General features: G+C 35.1%; 1 pseudogene; it reads right to left on the bottom strand.

Annotated features, from left to right (window-relative positions):
* Positions 1 to 1,080: 1,080 nt before the first annotated feature.
* LOC100027892 (thioredoxin domain-containing protein 15-like) overlaps positions 1,081 to 16,147 on the bottom strand; it is a 74,928-nt pseudogene continuing 59,861 nt past the window's right edge.

The raw sequence follows: 16,147 nt of genomic DNA, 5'->3' as shown, positions 1-16,147 counted from the left end.
AATCGTTCCAAATTATTTTCAAGAATAGTTGGGGGGGGTGGGGAGGCCAGCTGGGTGGTACAGTAGATTGAGAGTCAGGCCTGGAGACAGGAGGTCCTAGATTCAAATCTGGCCTCAGACATTTCCTAGCTGTGTCCCTGGGTAAGTCACATAACCCCCATTGCCTAGCGCTTACCACTCTTCTGCCCTGGAGCCAATACACAGTATTTATTCTAAGACAGAAAGAAGGTAAGGGTTTAAAAAAAATTGAATGGTTGGATTAATTTGCAGCTCCACCAGCAGTATACTAGTGTCTGTTTTCCCACATCCCCTCCAACATTTGTAATTTTCCTGTTCTATCACCTAAGCCAGTCTGATCGGATGAAATGGTAACATCAGAACTGTTTTAATTTGCATTTCTCTATTAATGAGTTTTTTTTCATATGGTTACTGATAACTTGGATTTCTTCCCTCTGAACATTGCCTATTTATATACTTTAATAATTTGTCAATGGGAAATGGCTTTAATTCTAACAAATTTGGCTCAGTTCCTTACATATTTTAGAAATGAGATCTTTATGAGAGAAACTTGCTACCAAGATGCTTTGCTTCTAATTTTTACAACATTTGTTTTGTTTGTGCAAAATCTTTTTAATTTTATGTAATCAAAATTATGCATTTTATCTCCTATGAGTTCTTTGAAACCCTCTACCTCTTCTTTGGTCATAAAATCTTCCCCTATACGCAGATCTGACAGGTAATTTCTTCCATAATCCACTTCTGATATATCTATATCATGACCATTTTGAGCTTACTTTGATACAGTATGATATATCAGTCTATGACTCACTTCTGCCAGACAATTTTCCAGTTTTCCCAATATTTTTGCCAAGTAGTGAGTTCTTGCCCCAATAGCTGGAATCTTTGTATTTATCAAACACTGTACTCATTTGAATCTGTATACATGCATTTTTCACATTTTAAAACAGTTCTTTGAAATGTTAAGTGCAAACACTGAAAATAATAATAATAATAAATTTTCTGAATCTCTCATATTTATTGAAACACTAGTATATAACACTAGTGTATGATTTTTTCTGCATATTCAGTAGCTCAAATGCAAAATTATTTTAACCTAAGTTAAAATATAATATATCTCTGTGGAAAACAATACAGGTTTCTGAAGACAAAGATTGAAATTAATCTTTCCAATTTCATCTTCCAGTCTATTATTACTCAGGATGTTCATGTTCTTGTCCTGGAATGAGCAATTGAATACTTTCAGTCCGAACAGTAGCATACATAATAAAACTAATTAAAAAGAATAAAGAAAATACAAGCAACCAATCCACACTTTTCACCAAGGTGCTGGGAAGAGGGCCTATTTGGTCATCTTCAGTCACTACCACATCATTTCTGGCTTCTATCCCTATCTGATTAAAAATGAAGGCTTTTAGAGTTTCCAGAGTCCAATCTGTATGATTAAATCTCGCCATTGGTTTAGCTCCTTGAAATAGCAAGATGTTGGGAACAGCCACAGTACCAACCCGGGTAGACAGACTGCTGTGCTGAGAAGCATCCAATGCCAAAAAATGAAGAGATGGAAATGCTCGTGGTAAAGAATTAAAATGTGGGGCCAGACTGGCAGAGAAGCGACACCAAGGAGTATAAAATAAGACTAATGTACAATCACTACTGTTTGGGTTTAAAAATTCCATCAGGTCCTGTGAAACATTTAGAATTTGTAAAGTGAAACTTTCTAAGCCAGAAACATTTCTCTCCTCACAATTCACCTTTGGAGTCTTTACATTGTCTGTACTATTAGAGTCTTCTTTAGATGATAGGCTTGTGGGCACAGCTTCAAGAACCAAATTATATTCTTCTCCCTTATCAGGAATATTTGTTCCAGATGTAGTTAGAGAAAAAAGACTCTCTTAGATATTGCATTTAGAGCCTTCAACTCCAGCATCACAACTGCCAGCATTGAGATCTGAAATTTGCCTATCTTTTGTCTCTTCTGGAAACACAGACATTAAATGATCACCATTCACTTCATTTCCCAGGGCTGCATAAACTGCTTCACCAGTGTTGTACAGTTCTGTCTGTCCAAGATCATGTTGTTCATTACTTAAATAGACATCCTCTGGACCAAGAGATACTTCATTTTCAGTGTGTCTGTGATTTTCAGACAGTGAGCCTTCATTCTTCTTTGCTATGTGACCTTCGACAAGTTGTTTTGCCCTCCAGGCTTCGATCTTCTCATCAACTAGGCCTAGGGTCTCAGGGAACAAAACCCCCAGCAACAGAAACCACCACAGTTCTAAGAGGCCATCTTGACTCTACCTCCTTCAATATTTTTCAATGAGTTTCTTTTTTGAACTTATATTGCCATTGGATGATGTGTCCAGAGAATCCATAGCTGAAAATAATATTAACAATTTATCAGTTTTAAATATATTTATGCTTTCAAACTATATTCTATTTTTTCTTCTCTTAATTTAAAATGGTGACTTCTTATCCTTAGTATTATTCCATCTTTCTTTTTGTAACACTAACCCAATTATGTTCAGTGTTAGCCCAAGGTTATATTTTATGTTTGTGTATGATAATAAGGCATATAGTAATAATTCTTTTAGTGCTAAAGTTTTCCCCAAAACTGCTCTATGAGAAACTTAGTCTTGCAAAATCACTCTCAAAGTTGTTCAAGCTCTATATAAAAGGTGCTACATTAGGAAAAATGGAATATTTACAGGAAATAGTGGGCTGACCAAGGGAACACAGCCCACTTTTAAAAACCTATAAAATCTTTATTTCTTTTTAGGGAGTTACGGAAGTTTTTTTGTTGTCTTAAAAATGTAAGGGTTACCCCTGTTGTAAGATTCACATTGTATAGTTTCTCATCACTAAATTTCCACATGAACTTATTACTCATATTTCCCTTATATATATATATATATATATATATATATATATATATATATATATATATATATATATATATATGGTTATGGGCTCAATCATGTGGCCTACTCTCCAGGGAAAGACAGACACTACAGGAAAATGGAGCTTAAGGGCTTGTCTTTCACTTCAGCATTAAGTTTTATTTGTGCCAGACATTACTTCTAAACACTTTCCTAGACCCTAGGAAGAAACTAACACAAAACATTACTTATATTTAAGGAAATGACAAAAACTTGCCAGAAATCAAACAAGTCATTGACTTTAATAGTTAGTAACATGAAGATTGTTGGCTCAATCATAAAGTATTCTACATTTCATGGCCACAAGTAATATTGTAATAGAGAAGACAGATACAAAACTAGGTCATTAGATAGAGAATCCACATTCATCTTAGCATTAAAATTAACTTATTAATTCTCTTATTACACATAAGATCTGGAATTATAGGTCACCCATTGGTTATGAGTGGCCTAAGCTGCAAAAAAAAATGAGGCTCAGGACAAGGGCTATAATAATTGAGATATAAAAGAAAATTAGCAGTGTATGATCATATAAATAAAAACCAGAGGAAGAACCTGGAGATTCCATAAGGGAGAAAGATTATTTTTTTCAAGAATACAGATTTAAAGAGTATGTTCATTTTTTATTATAATAAATATTTTGGTTTTTTTTTCCATATAATGTGTAAAAATGAGATGTTTGTAGACATTTCTGGGTAAATATCTGGCTTTATTGTGACAGAGAAATCATAGGGCCAGAAGTCTGCAAGTTTTGTCCCAGTTCAAAACATGAGACAGTGACCATTGATATTAACAGGTTTTTAAAACAAAATGAGGAACTTAGAGAGAGGGAGTGAAGACTTACACGAGTTACTCTTCCTTCATAGCTTATCTATCTATCTATCTATCTATCTATCTATCTATCTATCTATCTATCTGTCTGTCTGTCTGTCTGTCTGTCTGTCTGTCTGCCTGCCTGCCTGCCTGCCTGTCTGTCTGTCAATCTATCTCTCTGTTTATTTGATCAATTACATGTAATAACAAATTTATACATATGTCTTCTAAAGTTATGTGGCCCAAATAGTTTCCCTTCCTCCTTTTCTCCCCACTCTAAAGCTGGTAAGCAAGACAGTCTGGTTTATATATGTATAATCATACAAAACATATTTCCATATTTCCATGTTTTTTATTTCATTTTATAAGTGAAAAATCATGTAAAACCAAAACTTCAAAACAAAAGCCCAAATAAGTAAAAACTTGTATGCTTTTATCTGCATTCTGACTTCGACACTTCTTTCTCTGTTGGCAGATGGCATTCTTTGCAATAAGTACCTCAGAATTGTCCTGGATCATTGTGTGCTAAGAGTAGCAGTCTAACACAGCTGATCATTCCACAATATTACTCTTACTTTATACAATATTCTCCTTGTTCCGCTTGCTTCATTCTGCATCACTTCATGTAAGTCTTCCCAGGTTTTTTTTTTTTTTCCGAAATCATCCTGCTCATCATTTCTTACTGCACAATAGTATCCCATCATGATCATATACCATAATTTGTTCAGTCATTCCCCAATTGATGGAAATCATTTCAATTTCTTAAACTTTGCTACCACAAAACAAGCAGCTATTATATTCCTGTTCAAATAGGTCCTTTCCCCTTTTTCGGATCTCTTTGAGATATAGATCTTGTATTGGTATTATTGGATCAAAAGGTATGTATTGTTTTATAAACCTTGGGATATCCTTCCAAGTTACTTACCTGAATGGTTGGATCAGTTCACAGCTCTGCCATCAAGGCATTAATATCCCAATTCTGCAACATCCCCTACAATATTTATCACTTTCTTTACTTTCATATAGGGAACCTCTGATTGGTATAAGGTGGTACCCTAGAATTGGTTTACTTTGCATTTGTCTAATCAAGAGGAACTTAGAATATTTTGATATGATTATTGACAGCTTTGATTTCTTCACTTGAAAATTACTTATTCATGTCCTTTGACCATTTGTCAATTGGAGGATGATTTGTAGTATTATAAATTTGACTTACTTGTTTATATATTTGAGAAAAAAGACCTCTATCAGATAAATTTGTTATAACCTTTTCCCCCAACTTGTTGTTTCCCTTCTAATCTGTGAATCTTGAAATTTCTCAGACTTGTGAATGTTAAAAATTTCCCCATTGGGGAATTCTCCATTGGAACAATTCCCTCCAGGGAACAGTCCCCATTTGGACAGTAAGAACTCTACTTAGATCAGAAATGGGAAGACCTTAGGACTGCTTTAGGGGAGAAAACTCCTTGCTGAACAATGAGAAATACTTACACCCATACTTAAGTCATGCCTATTTTTAGAATTAATACAATAGGGTGCTAAGTACCTATAAAGGTCAGGCAACTTGTGAATTTACAAGGAGCAAAGAGGTGAAAACTTATTCAGAAGTTTTTTCTGGTTCAAACTTACTAAAAGGATTAGTCGACTCAGCTGTGTTTTTTCTGGTTCAAACTTACTAAAGGGATTAGTCGACTCAGCTGTGAATTCAGAATGGGCTGTCCTTTGGAAAATGTCTACTGTGATTGGTAGATGGAAGAACTTAGGGGAGGTGACATAGGAGAAAACTCCCTACATAAGAAAAAGGAATCGCTTGAGAAGGAGCTCTTGAGAGACAGGCTCTAAGAAGGGTCTCTTGAGAAAGAATCTCTTGGAGGAAATCTCTAAGGAGGTCTCTCAAGGGAGGCTGACTCTGGCTGGAACTCCCTCTGGGGAGACTCTGTCCCTCTGAGTCCCTTGCTTGGACAAATCTTATGGTGAGTGATTAAGGACTGACTGGTTTCTCTCTTAACACTTTGGCCAGGCCTGCCCTGGGCCGACCTATTCTTTTCTCATTAATTCCTTTTCTCTCTCCTTCTCTCTTTCTTTAATTCCTCATTGTATTATTAATTAAAATCTCTATAAAATCCAGATGACTTGGGTATATTCATAATTGGGAATATTTCCCTGGTGGCCATCTTATATTTGATTTAAAACCAAGACACTGTAGTGAAACATATTTTCTGTGGTCACACATTTACTCACCCACTCTTATATCTAATATAATTTATATCTTCCACTATTTTACTCACTACAGTTTACAACCTCAACCATTTTAATTATTACAGTTTATGGCATCCACTCTTTTAAATGCCACAAATCTTGGTTACATTTGTTCTGTGTGTATAATCCCTTTTTAATTTAATATAGTCAAAATTATTCATTTTATATTTTGTAATGATCCCTGTCTCTGGTTTGGTCAAAAATTCTTCATTTCTCAATAGACCTAACAAATAAACTAGTGTATGTTTCCCTAATTTACTTATAATATCATCCTTTATGTCTAAATAATATAACTATTTTGACATTATCTTGATATAGGATGAAAGGTACAGATTTATACCTAATTTTGCCCTACTGTTTTCCTATTTTTCCCACTTTTTTTTTTATCAAATATTCAGTTCTTTTCTCCAAATCTGAGATTTGATAATAGTTCACATTCACAAGTGATCATCATTCATTATCTCTTTTACTGTGTATAATGTTCTCCTCTTTCTATTCCTTTCATTTTTCATTATTTCATTTACATTTTTCAGGGTTTTTTCTGATAATTTTCTTTGTCATTTCTTATGACACAAGAGTTTTCCATTAAAATCATATACCACAACTTGTTCAGGCATTCCCAAGATGATAGAAATGCCTTAATTTTCCAGGTCTTTACCACCACAAAAAGAATTGCTATAAATATTTTTGTAGAAATTGATTATTTTCCCTATCTTTAATGTCTTTGTGATACAGAACTCATAATGCTAAGTCAAAACTTTCAGATTTATTCTAGATTGCTCTACAGGATGGTTGTAATATTTTATAACTAGCAGTAATATATGTGGCCCAATTTTTCCACATGCACCTCAACATTTATCATTTTCCTTCTTTCATATTCAGCTAGTCTGATGGGTTTGACAGTAATTTCAAAACACATAGACCTCCTTTTCAAAAACCTCCAATAACTCAATAACCAAGTTAATAAAATTCAGATTTCTTCAATGGCAAATCAAAGCCTTCAATCATTTTATTACATTTTTTCCTATTCTTACATTTCTTTTATTTGCTACATTGTGATCAAAGTAGTTTTAACCTTTATCTAAGTTAAAGCCCTCTATTATATTACTACTGTTCTTATGACACTTCTCTTTTACTATATTCTAAAGGACTCCCACTTCACAATAAATAAATTATGCTTTATCATGGATGTCTTTTCTTAGTCTTTCCATCTCTAAGTACTCACTGAAATAGGAGTCCTTCATGGTTAATTTTCTTGCCTAATGTCTTCTTTTCTCTTGCTAAACCTTGGCCCTGGATCACCCAAACTTGATAATTCTCCCACTCCTATTAAGGAAATTTTTAACAAAACTGAAGGAAATCACAACTGTGGTGCTTGGATATCATATAAATTCATATTTTCCAACCAAAACTACGACCTCCCTGAACAATGACAAACTTTTTATTCTTACCTAATTAATTATCTATGCCAACACAGGAAATTTTAAAGTTATTTTTTCTTTCTTTTTCAAGTATCCTGTATTTTCTTTGCACCTTCTCTGCTATGGAATATATCATTTAATATACAAAAATAAATTGAGATCATTAGAGTTTATCTTCCGAATATTGGGAGCTAAGACTGTGGAGTTAAAAACACTTTATTCCCTTGATCTCTCTACATGTATGTACACACACACACACACACACACACACACACACACACACACACACTAAAATCACTCACGTCACAAAAAAGGAAAGCAGAGGTAACTTAACTCACTGGGGTAGAAAGAAAGAGTGACACAGGTAGCATAGCATCTGTGGAAACTAATATAAATCAGAGAAGCCCATCAACCTTTAATTGTACCAAAGTAAATGTAGATGTGGAACAAGAAGAAGCCCAGTTCAAGACAGATGACACAGCTATAAAACATAGAGAGGGCAGTGTAGGGAAGTGGACTAGTCTAAGCCACTTGATATTTGTAGTGAAATCAAAGAAGGTAAAAAACCCTACAAATTCCCATGTGGCAGGAAAGCACCCGAGGCAGCAAGGGATCAGAGTCAAAAACCTATGAATTTCCCGAATCTACTTATACCCACAAGGCAGCAGAGTGCCTGAGACAACAGAGCCCAGAGAAATGTACCATCTCAGCCTAACCCCACCACAAGAGTAACAAAGGCAGAGACAGAAGGAAACGTACTCTACATGACAGCAGATTACATGAGGGAACAAGAAAGCAAAGGGGGAGAAAGACAAACAGGACAGTGACAGAGTCAACAGAGCACAGAGCAGGGCACCTATACACCCCAAACCACTTGGTAGGGGCAGGAAAGCAGTAGAGGCGGGACCTTCCCAATATATGAAACAACAGAGAACTGTTTATACAGGAAACTGAATGTAGTTGGACAAATAGCTGCACTTCTCCCCAAAACACTCTAACAGGGCCACCCTCTAAACGAACTCACTGTGGAAGAAAAAGGCTGCCAAACCTAATACCAGAGAAGAGTACTCTGCAACCTTAGAGCAGTTCACACTCTACCCCAAGAGTAGAAAAGAATCACAAAAAATGAAAAAAGATAATGGGAAAAGGTAAGAATAAAAATGATAAAAAACAAAACCAAAACAAAACAAAAATAACTGATCTTAGAAAGTGACTTCAGTGACATGACAGACCAAAATTAGAACTCAGAAAAGAACCATAAAGCCAAACAAAGAAACATTTGAAGTCTAAAAGGAAAGTATGAAAGGATGTCAGCTCTAAAAAGAACCCCTGAAAGAACTTAAAAGGACATTAAAGATGTAAAAGAACTGACAGAAAGACTCAACAATTGAAAAGAAAATCTCTGAAGAAATCACCTTGCCAAAAGCTAGAATAGTCCAAAAGGAAAGGGAGGCAAAAAATATATTGAAGAAAATAATACTCTTTAAGAATAGAATGGACCAAATGGAAATGGAGTCAAACAAAACAAAACAAAAAAAATCTGAGTAAAACAATTCTTTAAAGAGTATGATTGGAGAAATGGAAAAAGAAAACACAATACCTGGAGGAAGAAAATAACTCGCTAAAATTAGTTTTCAACAAACAGAAACTTATGAAACCATAAGACATAAGAAAACACAAAGATAAAATTTTAAAAATTCAAAAAAATAGAAAAATCTAAAATATCTTGCTGATCTAAAAAAAAAATCCAGAAGAGATAATTTAAGAATCACTGAAATACCCAGACAAAGTATTACAAGAAATCATAAGGAAAAAATGCCCTGTATCCTCAAATAAGAGGACGAAAGAAACATTTAGTGTATCCTATAATCACATCCTGAAAGATAAAACACAAACATAAAATACCACAGGAGTATTATAGCCAAATTCTAGATCTCCAAGGCCAAGGAAAAACCACTACAAGTATCCAGCAAGTAACAATATAAATATCATGAAGGCAGGGTTAGGATTACACATAAGCTAGCAGCCTCTACATTGAAGAACTAGATGTCACGGAATATGATATTCCAAAAAGAAAGGGGTTTAGGACTACAACTAAGAATTACATACCCAGAAAAACTTAGGATGATACTTCAGGAGGGAAAGTTAATTTTAATGAAAATGAGAAAGTTCAGACTTTCCTAACCAAAAACCTGGAGCTGAAATGAGAATGTGAAAATCAATTTTCATACTCAAGAGAAATATAAAAATTTAAAGAGAGAGATTAAGGGTTTTTATGAGATTGAATTCAGAGTATTCATATATAGGAAGTTAATAAGTGAAATATCTAGGATACTTAAGGTACTTAAAGTATGCAAGATACCTGAAGGACTTAAGACACCTTTGAGCTTTATCATGATCAGAGCTATAAAAAGTATACAGAGAAAGAAGGAAGGTAAATAAGATGAGATGATATCTAAAAACAAAACAAAACTATGAATGGGAAAGCTGAACAAATGGGGAGAAGAGAAAAGAATTAATAGAAGGATGTAAACTATGTCTTATTAAAAGGTGCAAAAGAGACAACATGAATGGAAGAGAAGATGGAGTCTGGTGGGCTATGCCTGAATGTTATTTCCTTTGGAATTAGCTCTTAGTGGGAATAGCATTGACACTCAGTTATGTATAGAATCCTACCCCTCCCTATGAGGATATAAGAGAGAAAGAGGAATGAGGGAAGTGGGGAAGAGGACAAAGAGAAGGATAAATTGAGGGAGGTAGTTGTCAAAAATAAAACTTCTGTGAACAATAAAAGGTGAAAAGGAGAGGAGAAAAAGTAAACATGAGAAAATAAGAGGGATGGAAAAACATAATTAATAATCATAACTGAATGTGAATAGGATGAATTCATTCATAAAACAGAAAAGGATATCAGAATGGATTAAACACCAGAATCCCACAATATACTATCTACAAGAAAAACATTTAGGAGTCAAGATGGCAGCATAAAGGCAGTGAAAGTTCAGACCTCTGAAAACCCTTCCTCACCGATTAAAAACAAGATACTCTTAGGGGACTGAAAACCAAATGTAACAACAGGACAGAGCTAAGGATGCCTCTTGCTGGACTCAATTTAAAAGATACGCCCCCCAAAAGCCTGAATTTGAGAACACTGAGGTTTAAGGGGAAAGAAGAAGGAAGATCCCAGGACCCCTCCCCCACCTACAGTGTTGAGCATCCAGCAGTGGCTGGAATCTCTGGGCAGGCAAGGGTGCTAGTCTGTAGGGAGTATCTTGCAGGCAAAACCGTACCAGGCTCAGGGCTTTGAACACAAGTGGTGGGGAGCCAGCAAGAGGAGAAGCTTAGAGAAGGCAGCCCAATCTCGGCTGATGCATTCCATATTGCCCCCTCCTTCCCAAGGTTTTGGCATCAGGGCACATCCTGCTCTAAAAGAACAGCTCCACCCTGACTTAGTCTTATCAAGGCTTCAGAAGGCAGGGAAGCTCAAACTCCAACACCCCTCCTACACAGATTGCTCTGAGATCCTTGCAGATCAAACTCCAAGACTGAAGGCTGAAACTACTACAGAACACCTGTGGTAGAGATATGGGGAGAGAGAAAATTTATAATCCAAGATGCAAGAAAATGGAGACCTGTCAATCAAAAGAAGGAGTTTCCAAAACGGAATCTTCCCCGGAGTTGGCAGATTGAACTGACAGGGGGAGGGAACTTGGAGTCACTCTCTCTCCCTGGAGGTTTGAAACTGGCTGAAAGACCCTTGGGGGCTGACTTGGTTTGGGGGTTCTTTGGCTTTGGACAGTTGAAGTTGACAAGAAGGAAAACCTTGGCTTTTGAGTTGGTGGCCTATATGAGAGTTGAGCTGACCAGGAGAAACTGAGAGACTTTGAACTTTGTTTCTCTCTGGGGATGAAACTGAGAAAGGAAACAAGCAAGGTTGATTTTCTGAAGAAGAAGAAAGAAGATTTAGAACTGCTGTTGTCTTCCATCTCCCTAACTGTCTTAGAGTCACAGTTTGTGACTGGACTACTTCTTCAAACCTTACTAAAATTATTCCCATAGTTTAGGGAAATCCTCATCCTCTCAGTTTCCCATCCTGTTATCACAATAAACCCCTTACATGAGAAATAAACTAGAGTATTTTATAGTCTACTCAGGCGGGGCAGGGAGGAAGCCTACGGCTTCCAGAAGAGGTTGGTTAAGGGAGAAGGTGAGGGAGGAAGGAGGTTAGGAAATAGATTGATCCATCAGCCATCAGTAGGGATCAGTAGGCAAACCCCAGAGCAAACCCCAGAGCAGTCCCCTGTGTACCAGCATCCTGTGTGGTACACACATCCCCTCAGTAGTTCTCAATTCTACCTCCATTACAACCAAGAAGCTTCAAGTTCCTATAGCAGCTCTCTCTAGTCACAAGCCAGAGGACAGTAGTCATAGCAGAAGAAATAGTTTCCCCTCAGTCACATTTCTCTATTTCAACAAGTAATAGTTTCCCTCAGAATATTATTCTATTTCACACCTTAATAACAAGGGGGGAAGCCCAGCTTCTTTTCAACTTCTGCTGAGAGCAGGGGAAGTTATAACATGACCAATCAGCAGAGCAGAGAAGAAGTCCCCTCAGTACAGAAAAGCCCCAAACTACAAACCAAGCACATAATGAAAGGAGCAAGACTACAGGAAACTACAGCTGGGAAAGAAGGGGAAAATATGAGCAAACAATAGAAAAAGAAAAAAAGAAATTGCAATCGACAGGTTCTATCCAGGCAATTAACAAAGAACAAATGAAAAAGGGGAGGATCAAGGAACACCAAGAAAAAACACAGAGACTCAAGTGATTTGGACACAGGCTTTGGAAGAACTCAAAATACAATACAAAAGACTATTAAGAGAGGTTGAAGACAACTGGAAAAAGAACTTAAAAAGCAAGATAAGTGATCTGGAAACAGAGACACTTGAATTAAAAGTAGAAAATAGTGTCTTGAAAGCCAAAATTAATCAGCTTGAGAATGAGGCAAAGGATATGAAAAATGAGGCAAAAGAAATGAAAGATGAGGCAAAGAAGATGAAAGAAGGTGGTTGACCAAAGAGCCAGGGATAAAATTCAGTCTTTAAAAACTAGAATTCAACAATGTGAAACAAACAACTTCACTAAGCAGCAGGAAACTGTAAAACAAAATCAAAAGAATGAAAAAAATTGAGAAAAATATGAAACACCTCATCCACAAAACATAAGATTTACAAAACAGGTCCAGGAGAGACAACTTAAGAATCATTGGTCTACCAGAAGATCATGACAAAAGAAAAAGCCTGGCCACAATACTACAGGGAATTATCCAAGAAAACTGCCCTGATATTCTAGAGCAAGAGGGAAAAGTGGAGATTGATAGAAACCACAGATCACCTCCTGAAATGAATCCCCAACTGACAACACCCTGGAATGTTATAGCCAAATTTAAGAACTACCATACCAAGGAAAAAATATTACAAACTGCTAAGAAATCAGGATCTGGCTGCATCAACACTGAAGGACAGAAAGATATGGAATATGATATTCCAGAAAGCAAGGGAACTAGGTCTACAATCAAGAATCAACTACCAAGCAAAACTGACTATATTCTTGCAGGGGAAAGTACTGTCATTTAATTAAAAAAACCAACCAAACAAACAAACAAACAAAAAAAAAAAAAGTCCAAGCATTCATAAAGACAAGACCAGACTTGAACAGGGAATTTGATGCCCAGACACAGAACTCAAGAGAATCATCAAAAGGTAATTAAGAAAGGGGAAAAACAAATTAAAAAACCCTTTTTTGAGGGACGCAATAAGTTAAAATGATATCTATCCCAACAAGAAAAGAGGATATTGGTAACTCAAAAAAAATTGTTATTATCAGCTTGGTAGATAGAAGAATTTTACTTATAGGGAACAGTGACAAATTTTATAGGACAAAATGGTAAGACATAAATATGTATATAGATATACATATGCATAAATTTATAGATAGATATGCATATAAATATAAATCTAGAGTTTAAAAAGTGGTTAATATCAAGAGAAATGGGAAAAGAAACAAAATGGGGTAAATTTATATGTCAAAAAGAAGCAAATAGCGAGAGTGGGGGAGAACACCAATACACTGGAAAGGCGAAGAGATTCGAGATAGGAAATATTCAATTCTTATGTGCATTGAAATTGACTCAAAGAGGAAAGAACAATCAAATCCACTGGGGTAGAGAATTGATTTGTGCCCTATAGAGAAGTAGAAGGGTAACAAATGAACTGGTGGGGAAGGAAGCAATACAAGAGAGGGAGAGGGTGGTGGGGTAGTTTTAAAATACCATAAAAAACAAAGAGGGGAATAAGAAGGGAGGGTGGCTATGAAGGGAAGTATAATAAGGGTGAGAATTATGGGGACTGATTTAAAAAAACACTGGTGTAGAATGAAATACTGAAATTAGAGATGGTAGTCCTAGGAGTAGAAATCAAAATGCTGGGAAATACACAGCTGGTAATCATAACTCTTAATATCAATAGAATGAACTCACCCATAAAGCACAAGCAAATACCAGAGTGGATTAGAAACCAAAATCCTGGCATATGCTGTCTACAAGAAAAACACATGAGGAAGATAGACACACAGGGTAAAAGTAAGTGGATAGAGCCAAATCCATTGGGCATCAACTGAGAAAAAGAAGACAGGAGTTACAATCATGATATATGACAAAGTCAAAATAATAATAAATATAGTAAAAACAGACAGAGAAGTCAATTACATTCTGATAAAAGGTAATATATACAATGAGGAAATATCAGTTCTCAGCATGTATGCACCAAATGGCATAGTATCCAAATTTCTAAAGGAGAAACTAGTGGAGATCAAGGATGAAATAGATAGAAAAAACTATACTAGTGGAAGACCTGAAAGTTACTCTATCAGAAGTAAATAAATCAAACTAAGAAATAAATAAGAAAGAGGTAAGGAAAGTGAATGAAATGTTAGAAAAATTATAGTTAGTAGATATGTAAAGAACAATAAATAGGGACAAAAAGGAATACACCTATTTTCAGCAGCACATGGTACATTCACAAAGATTGCTCATGTACTAGGGCATAAAAAACATTGCAAACATGTGCAAAAGTGCAGAAATAATAAATGCAACCTTCTCAGATCACAATACAATGAAAATAACAATTAGTAAGAATACATAGAGAAACAAATAAAAAATTTAATTGGAAATTAAATGATATGATTCTCCAAAATTGGTTAAAGAACAAATAATAAAAAGAATTAGTAATTTAATTGAAAAAACTGACAATGATGAGACATTCTTTCAAAATTCGTGGGATTAAGCCAAAGTAGTACTAATAGGGAAATTTATATCCTTGAGTTCATATATCAACAAATTACGGAGGGCAGAGGTCAATTAATTGGGTTTGCAAATTAAAAACTAGAAAGTGAACAAATTAAAAATCCTCAGATGAAGACTAAATTAGAGATTCCAAAAAACAAATGAGAAATTAATAAAACTGAAAGTCAAAGAATAATTGATTTAATAAATAAGACTAGAAGCTAGTAGTTTGAAAAAAAACTAATAAAATAGACAAAATACTGGTCAATCTAATTAAAAAAAGGAAAAAAGAAAACCAAATTGACAGTATCCAAGATGAAAAGAGAGATCTCATATCTAATGAAGAGGAAATTAAGTCAATCATTAAAAATTGTTATGACCAATTATATAGCAATACATTTGGAAATCTAGGTGAGATGGATGAATATTTACAAAAACATGAATTGCCTAGACTAACAAAGGAAGAAATAGACTCAATAAACAATGGCATATCAGAAAAAGAAATTGAACAAGCCATCAAAAACTCCCTAAGGAAAAATCCATAGGTCCAGATGCATTCACAAATGAAATCTATCAAACATTCAAAGAACAGCTAATCCCAATATTACACAAACTATTTGACAGAATAAGAAAAGGAGTTCTACCAAATTCCTTTTATGACACAAATATGTTACTGATTCCAAAGTCAGACAGGTCAAAAACAGAGAAAGAAAACTACAGACTAATCTCCTTAATGAAAGTAGAAGCAAAAATCTTAAATAGAATAATAGCAAAAATCCTCCAGTAAGTATCATGAGGGTTATTCATTATGACCATGTGGGATTTATACCAGGAATGCAAGGATGGCTCAATATTAGGAAAACCATCCACATAATTGAGCATATTAACAAGCAAACTGACAAAAATCACATGATTATTTTAATAGATACAGCAAAACCCTTTGACAAAATACAACACTCATTCCTATTGAAAACACTAGAAAGCATAGGAATAGAAGGACCTTTCCTAAAAATAATAAATCTAAATCCATCAGCAAACATCATCAGCAAGGGCAATAAACCCAAAGTCTCCCCAATAAGATGAGTAATGAAACCAGGATGCCCATTATCACCTCTATTATTTAACATTGTACTAGAATCACTTGCTGTATCAATTAGAGAAGAAAAAGAAATTGAAGGTATTAAAAATAGGCAATGAGGAGACCAACCTATCACTCTTTGCAGATAATATGATGGTCTATTTAAAAAATTCTAGAGAATCAACTAAAAAGCTAGCCAAAATAATCAACAATTTTGACAAAGTTGCAGGATACAAAATAAACCTATGTAAGTCAGCAGCATTTCTATATATT

This window comes from Monodelphis domestica, chromosome 2 (genome assembly GCF_027887165.1).
Source record: "Monodelphis domestica isolate mMonDom1 chromosome 2, mMonDom1.pri, whole genome shotgun sequence".
NCBI classification, from domain to species: Eukaryota; Metazoa; Chordata; class Mammalia; order Didelphimorphia; family Didelphidae; genus Monodelphis; species Monodelphis domestica.
This window is presented reverse-complemented; position numbering and strand designations above follow the sequence as displayed.